The sequence below is a fragment of the Puma concolor genome, chromosome E4, assembly GCF_028749965.1.
Source record: "Puma concolor isolate L17-30 chromosome E4, mPumCon1.1.hap2, whole genome shotgun sequence".
NCBI classification, from domain to species: Eukaryota; Metazoa; Chordata; class Mammalia; order Carnivora; family Felidae; genus Puma; species Puma concolor.
In genome coordinates, this window is record NC_141683.1 from 2,731,504 (window position 1) to 2,739,294 (window position 7,791).

The window sequence follows — 7,791 nt, forward strand, 5'->3', positions numbered from 1 at the left end:
TTCTCTTACGTATCATCGTCATGTGTAGATGTCATTATAGAATTACCATATACATCAGGATTACTGAAATAACCAGACAAAACTGAGCTCGGAAGGGCTTCGGCCACGCGCGCCTGGGCTGGGAGTCAGAGCCCCTTGGCCCTGGTGGTAGGATCCTTCTCCAGGCCTGTAGGTGGGGACCTCCCACAGCTGCCTCACTTGGTGATGGTGTTGATGACCTTGTGTGTCCTCCCGTGCTGAATCGCAGCTTCTCCTTGGTCCCCTCCTACCCCAGAGCCCATCCCCCAAACCCAGATTGTCATCCACTCATTATCCAGCCGGGCAGGCTGGTGCAATGTCAGCCTGGAGTGAGGGACTCCAATGGCCACAGAGAACGGGACAGATGGGACAGTGATCTGGTTGAACCAGGGTCTCCTCGGGGGAGCTGAGCAGAGAGGGCTCTGGGGCCAGCCTGCAGTTCCAGGAATCTAAGCCTGAGCCTGCTTCTGAGCCAGCTGAGGGGCCACGACCTCACCTGTAGTGTCAGCAACCCCGTCAACGAGGAGGATGCACCTGACCCTGCCTAGCATCTGTCCGTGGAGGGGTGAGGGGGTCTGGGGTCCGCCGGGAAGGGCCGGCAGAGAGGGGAGGTGCGTGCCTGCGGGGGACTCAGGGAATGTTCGGGACAGAGGAGCAGTGTTAAGGTGCTCTCTGGGGAGCAATCCAGAGGCACGTGCGTGTCCACACCCTCTCTCCTGTCTGCACACCTGCCGGTCCAGAACGTGGACGGTACCTGGAGACCGCCGTGACCTCCAGGAACTGCCCGTGGGGCTGGCACGTGGGCACCCCCTTCCCAGCATCGGGGAGCCTGGGAGGCTGACCTATCAGCAGAATCCAGGCAAGGGAGGGGAGAACTTGAAGAGGAAAGACTGAGGACCCTGGGGGCACCCCGCCCCAGCCCTGGAAATGCCAGTCCCCGGAACCAGGATGGTGTGGATACTCACAGCCCGTTCACTCTGATAAATGCCCATTTGTTTTGCCCCGTGTGCTAGACATGACCTTCCTGAGGATGGTTACCACATCTGAAGTCATAAACCACCGTTCAACCCTCCTCTGAGCCGCGTGAGCACCTGTGGTCACTGCAGGCAGTTACCCTGTTTTCCCTTCAGCTTCAGGTGTCCCCTTGGCTCTGTAGAAAGGGACTATGTCTGCAGTGCAGGGTAGGTAAGGGGGGAGGCTTACAAAAGAGCCCAGGTCCTGATCTCATGAAATACCAAATCCCCTACTTCACCTATACCCCCCCCCGAGCTAGTACAAGGGTGTAAAGAAGGAGGTTACTAATCAGTGTGTCTGTCCTGCCCCAGAGGTGTCCTCCCAAGCTCTGCCTGCTCCCTGGGGCTCTCCTCCGAGCCGTCTCCTGCTTGCCATTTCCCGGCTCAGCCACCCAGCCTTCGGCCCCTACACACGCACCGACAGGACCGCTCAGGACAGTGGGGGGCATCACCACAGCCTGGCTGTGAGACTCTGGGCAGAGTGACTTAATTTCCGGGGCCTTCTCTGCGTGTAATTACGTCCACTTCATCGGGTCGTCGCTAAGGTGTCCGCAGAGCACGGGGCACTCAGGAGAGGAGAGGAGCTTTATGTTTCCCCTTAAACATAAAGCTGCACGCCCGCTGCTGAAATTCAGGCAAATACAAAGTGCCCGGTTCAAGTACGAAGGAGAGACAGATCTGAGCGGTCGACGCGGGACCCGGGGAGGCGTCCCAGAGACGGGGACACTTGAGTTGGGCCTTGGAGCATGAGCAGGTTTGTTGTGCCAGGGCGGGAACGAGGCCCCGCACAGCGAGCCCAGCGCCCTGAAGCCAGCCGGCCCCGCGGCCTTCCCCCCTCTCCCTCCCAGCCGGCGTCTCCCCGAAGTCTGACGGCAGGAAAGAGGGGTGGGTGGGCGAGACGAGTGGCAGGAGCCTGTTGGGGCTGCGGCAAGGATGTGTACTTGGGATACCTTCTCCACCCGACCCCAGCCTGGGACCCCGGTTCTCCTTGAGCAGAGGGCTTCGGGGGGACGTCCTTCCCACGGTTCTGATGGTGAGCCCGGCAGGGGGTGTGCATCTGGGTGAGGAAGTGAGGCAGGTGCAGTCGGGGAAAGGTAGGCGCTAGGGAGAGCCCGAGGGGAGCTTTGGGGAGGGCAGTGGGTGGGGGGGACCCCGGGAGGGACATACCGACCTCTCCTGTGGGTCGTGGGGTAGGAGGCGGGATCCAGCGGTGCTGACGGTCAGGGCTGTGTGCCCAGAAAGGAAGGGTGCTGGATGGGGGGATCAGAGCCCATGGAATGTGGCTGCCCTGTCCTGGGGCTGAGGGCCCCCCCCCACCCGATCCCACACGCCCTCACTGCCCCCGTGCTGTGTGCAGGTGGGTCCACTCTGTGCCACAATGCTGTTCCCCAGGCCCTTTCCGCAGACCACCCTGCTCTTCGACTGGTGGCACCAACAGCCAGCACCCTCCCCGTGGAGATCAGCCTCCTGAGACACCCTAAGGTGGGTCCGGGGAAATCAAACCAGGTCAACCGATTTGTGGTCAGAGACCATGAGCGACGGCAAAGCCAGGGTACCCTACTCCTGGTCAGGCTCTGGTCCCATCCTTGCTTTGAACGGTGCGGTTGTCGTGTCTGGACCTGAGGGCAAAGGCTGGAAACCACCCGGCTCGTATGCACACAATCCCGTCAGGGCCTTGGCCCCACCAAGGAGGAGGGACGTGGAGGCTGGAGAGGGAGGGGGACGTCTCCACGAGGTGTGTGACTGACCCGAGGGCACACGACTTGGCAGGGGAAGGGGTGGGAGAGAGCCTAGGTCTCCCTGGAAGCGCTCGCCGCCCACAGGCCCCAACTCAAGCCGTCGGGGGAGGCAGGAGTGTGACTGGGTGTTCGGTAGGACCTGTCACCCACAGAAGAACCTGTGCCCTCACTTGATGTGGTGGCCGATGGCCTGATGACCCAGGAAGGCCTGGAGATGGGAGTGAGTGGCCCAGGGAGGGCAGGGCACCTTTCCGGGAGCATGGGTCTCTACCCGAGTCACATCAGAGACCCCCTGGGGGCTCGCTGGTGCCCCTCCCAGAACTTGTCTCAGTGGGTCTAGGGCAGACCTGAGGCCTCGCATTTCTAACATGTTCCCCAGTGACGGCCCCATCCTTCGAGAACCATGAACTAAAATCGAGCAGCGAGGAAGTAGCCCCACTGTCCAGACTCCCAGGGGCAGCCAGTGGCCGCGACCTCTGACTGCACGGAAGGGCGGCAGGTCTGGATCATTGACCCACAAGACGTTGGGACCTTGGAAGTCCCCTGGTCCAGTCCCAGCAGATCATGGTGGGGAAAGTGGGCTCCAGAAGGAACACTAAGAAGGACTTAGGCAGAAAAGCACGGCGGCACCAGGCGGGACGGGGTCTCCTTGCCCCCAGTTGAGTGCGCTGTGCACTGTCCCCAGCTGTCTCAGCACCTGCCTCGCTGTGACTTTCCAACTCAGCCCCTCTGAGTCATGTCCCCCTCTGACCTGGGCCACACAGGCCTCGAAGCAGTTCCTCAAGACCCAAGTCCCCATACCCACCCTGGAGAAGCACAGGAGGGGGAAGAGGGGGGAAACAAAGAACAAAGAGGGCGACCTCTGACCCAGATGCCCAGCCCTGCCCCCTCAGTGTCTGCCCTCGGGGAGCTCCCAGCCGTGGAGAATGTCTTCCCTCCCAGGACGCAAGCATAGTAGAGGTAGGGTGGCCTGAAGGAGCAACATCGGGAGGGGTGGGCGTGAGGCTCTCGGGCCCACTTCTCCATCAGCCTTCGAAAAAACTGCTTCCTGGGGTTCAGTGGCCTCTTTCCCAAAGTGCAGATTACAAGAAGAAGGCCTAACATTTATCTGATGCTTGGCAGTTTTTCAGAGCACTTTTGCGATGAGAGCAGCTAAGGCGAGTTACAAACTTGTTCAACTAATACTTCTTGTTTAATCTTAAAAAGATTTTTTTTTTAATGCTTATTTATTTTTGAGAGAGAGAAAGAGAGACAGACAGACAGAGCGTGAGTGGAGGAGGGGCAGAAAGCAAGGGAGACACAGAACCTGAAGCAGGATCCAGGCTCCGAGCTGTCTGCCCAGAGCCCCACGCGGGGCTCGAACCCATGAACAGCGAGATGATGACCTGGGCCGAAGGCGGGCACTCAACCGACTGAGCCCCCAGGCGCCCCTGTCCCACTAATACCTAGTGAGGGTCTACTGCGTTCCCAGCATTGTTCTGATCTGGGACACCGAGGTCGACAAAACAACAAGAACCTTGGCCTCAGAGAAGACACATTCTAGGTTGGGGGAGGGGAGAATGGGGCGCACTCCGGGAAATACTCCGGAAGTACTTCCGGCAGGAAGGGGATGGGTGTGATTTTCGCCAAGGCAGTCAGGGAAGGAGACCCCAAGAGACATGAGAGAGTGAGCAAAGCGAGGGGTGCTGGGGGCGAGGAGAGGGGTAGCATCTGGGTAGAGGGCAGAGCCTGTGCAAAGATCGTGCGGTGTTCAAGAGGGGCCCGCACTGAGTTGTGTTGTGAGGTTCCCGGGAACTTCCTGGTCAAGGACAAGAAGCACGGGGAAGAGGGGTAGCTTGATGACCTCTGTGCCCGATTCTTTGGAGTTGACCAAGAGCGCCCCTAAACTCTGCTTGAACCACGGAATGACGTGGAGGAGGGCGGCTGCCATCCCCTTAGCCCTGATCGCACCCCCACCGTCTACACTGTCTACGGGAAGAGCCAAGAGCCCCAGGAGGGGCGCCTAGGTTACGAAGACATGGGGCAGTGAGGGGCCTTGGCAAGATCTGCCTCATCCTAAACTCCACCCCGAGCCCCCGAAGTCCCTTCTTAGGTGGAGCTAGGACAAGACCTCGCGTCTTTCCGACGCACCCCCAGGGACAGCAAAGCAATACAGTGTGTCCCTGGGCTCCTCACCAGGGTTTTCTCACTTCGCAGGTTGTATGAGAAGCGAATTCTTCGGCAGGCAGTCTGCTTTCTGACCTCTGAGTCACTCACACCCGTGAGGGAGCACCTGTCATCAGGCAGGACCTGCTGAGGCATGTCTGGGAACAGTGATGCTTTCCCGGAATCGGGAGGGCCTCGGAGGGGGGACCGTCAGGATGTCACTGCACAGCCTGGACAGGAGGAGGGGTGGCCCTGGATGATGGAAAATCAAGAGCTGCAGAGATAAGGTTCAGGGTCAGCAGAGGGAGGCAGGGAAAGGAAAGGAAACAGAGGGGTTTGAGCTCCTTCACCCGCCAGGCTTCACTATAAACAGAGGAAATATCGCATCTCAAGATCCACCAAAATTTGAGTAATTTATCAATTCTTTTATGTTTATGACCTAATGTAGGTAAACGGCAAGAAAGTCAAAGGCACGTCTTGTTGAAATTATATTACATAATTTTGGCCGCCATTGCAAATAGGACCTTGTTCCTGTTGTGTCGTCTAATTAGTTTCAAGATAATACACACAGGGGCGCCCAGGGGGGCTCAGTCGGTTATGCGTCGACTCTTGGTTCCAGCTCAGGTCAAGATCTCGAGGTTCGTGGGTTCGAGCCCCGTGTCGGGCTCTGCACCAACAGCGTGGAGCCTGCTTGGGATCCTCTGTCTCCCCCTGTCTCCGCCCCTGCCCCAGTTGCTGTCCCTCAACATAAATAAATAAACGTTACAAAAATAATACGTACATAACACATATTGTCACATCGTGAAATTTCTCTACTGTTTGTAACAGTTTTTTATTTGATCCCTTTATATTTCTGGGTAAATAACCATAGTGTCAACAAATAATGATAATTTTTCTTCCTTCTTTCCAATTTTTATGCCCCGCTCCTCTCCTGTGTCACACTGTGTGGGCAAATAGCTCCCAGACTGTGTAATCCTAGCGATTCTGGAGGACGACCTCGTTTGCCTCCTCAGTGTGGGTGCTTCTAGGGTTTCCCTGTTTTTTTTTTTTTTTCAACGTTTATTTATTTTTGGGACAGAGAGAGACAGAGCATGAACGGGGGAGGGGCAGAGAGAGAGGGAGACACAGAATCGGAAACAGGCTCCAGGCTCTGAGCCATCAGCCCAGAGCCTGACGCGGGGCTCGAACTCACGGACCGCGAGATCGTGACCTGGCTGAAGTCGGACGCTTAACCGACTGCGCCACCCAGGCGCCCCTCCCTGGTTTTTTTTTTAATGTTTATTTATTTTGGAGACAGAGAGAGACAGAGCATGAGCGGGGGAGGGTCAGAGAGAGGGAGACACAGAATCTGAAACAGGTTCCAGGCTCTGAGCTGTCAGCCCAGAGCCCGATGCGGGGCTCGAACTCATGGACCGCGAGATCACGAACTGAGCTGAAGTCAGACGCTTAACCGACTGAGCCACCCAGGCGCCCCTAGGGTTTCCCTGTTAAATGTGATGTTTACGGTTAAGGCATAGAAGGCATTTTAAAAGTACGTTCTTATTGCCATTTTAAGAGTTTTACCATGAATACCATGTTAAAGTTTATTCTTTCCCTTTTATCATCTGCGGTGAGATCATCTGGTCTTCCCCCGGTTTCCTCTATGAATAACAAACACATGAATAGATTTCCTCATATTGAACCAGTCCTGTGTTATCGGAATCAACCCCAGTGGATGTATTATTCTCTTAATGTGCTATTGTTTGATAACAGTTTTATTGGGACTTCTGAATCCTTATTCGTAAATAAAATTCTCCTGTATGTTTTTAACGTTTACTTACTTATTTTGAGAGAAAGAGAGAGCACACAACGTGTGTGTGCAGGGAAGAGACAGAGAGAGAGGGAGAGAGAATCCTAAGCAGGCTCTGCACTGTCATTGCAGAGCCCGATGGGGGCGGGGAGGGGGGGTGCTCCATCCCACAAACCGTGAGATCATGACCTGAGCTGAAATCAAGAGTCTGATGCTTAACCGACCAAGCCACTCAGGCACCCCAAGGTTTAAATTATTTGATTATAAGCTACTTAGAGATACATAAACACACAACTACGTAAAAATGGCTTGTGCTTATGGCTTTTATACTATAAGCCACAAAACATACATAAAGTAAATAAGAACGAGGCAACAAGACAGCAAGGAATGGTTATTCAAGTCTACGATTTAAAAAAAAAAAATTTTTTTTTTCAACGTTTATTTATTTTTGGGACAGAGAGAGACAGAGCATGAACGGGGGAGGGGCAGAGAGAGAGGGAGACACAGAATCGGAAACAGGCTCCAGGCTCCGAGCCATCAGCCTGGAGCCCAACGCGGGGCTTGAACTCACGGACCGCGAGATCGTGACCTGGCTGAAGTCGGACGCTTAACCGACTGCGCCACCCAGGCGCCCCTCAAGTCTACGATTTTAACCTAACATGATGGCTGTTTTCGTTCGGCTAAAATGAAATCATTAATGTGAGGATCGTGGGGGAAAATGTAGCTTCCCAGCCAGGTCTAGATTTAATGTTGAAAACTTTCTAACGAACCATGGTAGTTCATCTAGGTTTGTTGCAGAAGGCTTGACCGATTCATTTACCGGTTCAAGCCGATCGGTCTCCACCTTGACCGAAACTCTGCCAGCTGGCAGCTGATAGATGCGCAAGATCGTTGTACACACTTGGAAAACAAGTCGACACGGTTGCTGAGAGCGCCGCTCTGGACGCGCCTATCTACTTACTACCGGAATTGTAGAGCAAGAAAGTTCCTCGCTGAGGATTTGCTACCCTGGCGGGCATCGATTATCCTTGTGCTCGTGGACTTTTGTGAGCTGTGGCCACAAAGACAGAATCCCATACCGCCGCCA